Below are 1,250 nucleotides of genomic sequence, written 5' to 3'. Positions count from 1 at the left end.
TACAGTTGGTGGACCATATACAGTCAGGAGGCACAAGAAGTGCTCTACACGTAAAAGTGCATCTTCCTCCCCATAATGAGGCTGATGGGGAGGGGACAAAATATACAGCCAGTGCAAGCTGAAGAAGTGGCGGAGCCCATGGACATGGATGAACATCAAAATGGAGAGCCAATGCAGATGGATCCACCTCCAGAAGAACAATCAATGGATTTGGATCCACCTCCACGTGGGCCCAAAAGACAGCGCCAGAGCAGCCTCTGCACCATCCGAAACTGGTGAGTGATAGATTGAAAAGAGGTGCCAAACTGAGTTAAACAACAAATAATTACATTTTGAATTCTGAAGAAAGCTTAGGCGATTTGTTCTTTGGCAGGAAGGGAAGTGAAATCCCAACAAGCTGACTTGCTAGACACAGTCAGGAGATCAGTGGCAGAGGGGAGAATTCAGCTTGGGTTTTTCACTCATCCTCACTCCAGTCAATTAAAACAGTTACCCAAATCCTCACGCAGATTCTTCTAAATAATCCCAAATGCCTACTTGCTTTATCACAGACATGGCAAATTACATTTTTTCTACAGTACAAATGGTTTCTGCCATGGATAACAATGATCACTTTACCAAGAAAACCTACTGCCATTTCCTTCTGTATCAGGGATGCCAATACATACCACTACAGCTGTCTTGAAAACAAGCCAATGGACTGTTTGTATCACATCTGCACCATGCCTTAGGTTGCTATAAGGATTTTTGTGTTTGCTGTATCCAACCTCCAGAGCTTCCACAAAGGACACCAGTACAGCTTGTACTTCCCAAACAAATAACATCTTAAAACACCTTAAAGAAGTACTCGAGAGAGAGAGTGAATCAAGCTCAGTTCCTCATAAAGGCTTTTCCATCACTAATTCCATGCTGGATGAATCACAAATGCACTTAAACATATGCCAGTCCATTATACTCTCTGATGAGGAGTGCTGTATATCATACTTTTGTTTTTAACTACCAAATCCAGACTTCCCATACTATGAGTTTGTCATGTTTTTTGGCTCCCAGAGTGTAACTGTATGTGTTACATGAAGCCACATTTGGGGGATTTCTGGGGAGCACACTACATGGGTGGTGGCAGCTGCGTGTATATGAAACAAGCAGCAGGGATTCTCCAATGCTTCATATTTCTATAGTCAGAGTTGCAAAGCCATTTCCCTCTTGAGTATGTATCCTGAGGCAATGCATTTCTCATCAGTTATCATCTT

Source organism: Coturnix japonica, chromosome 2, assembly GCF_001577835.2.
Source record: "Coturnix japonica isolate 7356 chromosome 2, Coturnix japonica 2.1, whole genome shotgun sequence".
Taxonomy (NCBI): Eukaryota; Metazoa; Chordata; class Aves; order Galliformes; family Phasianidae; genus Coturnix; species Coturnix japonica.
Note: the sequence above shows the minus strand (reverse complement) of the source record.